General features: G+C 43.2%; 1 pseudogene; it reads left to right on the forward strand.

Moving 5' to 3' along the window:
• The first annotated feature begins 160 nt into the window (after positions 1–160).
• Positions 161–525, forward strand: part of LOC116705454 (serine/threonine-protein kinase pim-2-like) — a 3,755-nt pseudogene continuing 3,390 nt past the window's right edge.

Below are 525 nucleotides of genomic sequence, written 5' to 3' on the forward strand. Positions count from 1 at the left end.
GACGTTTCCTTATGATGGAACATGTCATCATGTTCCGGTCCCTTTACCTTTAGAACACACACACAGTGGGAAGCTCATTCTTAAGAGACTTAAGTGTTGAACGGTTGGATCTACATTCGCTCGTTACTCTGAAGTTATCGTGTTAGAAACTTGTTTAATCATGAAGAAAGATTGTGCAAAGACTCTTGTTTCTCCGGCCGTAAGGAGAATCCGAGGTAAGTGTGAGATCAAGGCAAATCCCACTGTGATCTGTACTGTGGAATAATTAAAAAAACAAACAATTTAAAACATTTAGCGGTTATAATTCACAACAAATTGATGTTTTTCTCATTTGTAGAGCGTAATGTCAGGACGCCAGCGACTGCACCTGATGGCCCGACGAGGACAATCAAGAGAAAGGCCAAGAAGACCCTTAAGAAGACAATAAGGGTCCCTAAAACTGAACACCCAAACACGTCTAGGGGGGATGTCGACGTGAGAGGAGGGAAGAGGACACGACTCGACCTTGTCAAGCATGACATGGAG

This window comes from Etheostoma spectabile, chromosome 17, assembly GCF_008692095.1.
Source record: "Etheostoma spectabile isolate EspeVRDwgs_2016 chromosome 17, UIUC_Espe_1.0, whole genome shotgun sequence".
Lineage (NCBI taxonomy): Eukaryota > Metazoa > Chordata > Actinopteri > Perciformes > Percidae > Etheostoma > Etheostoma spectabile.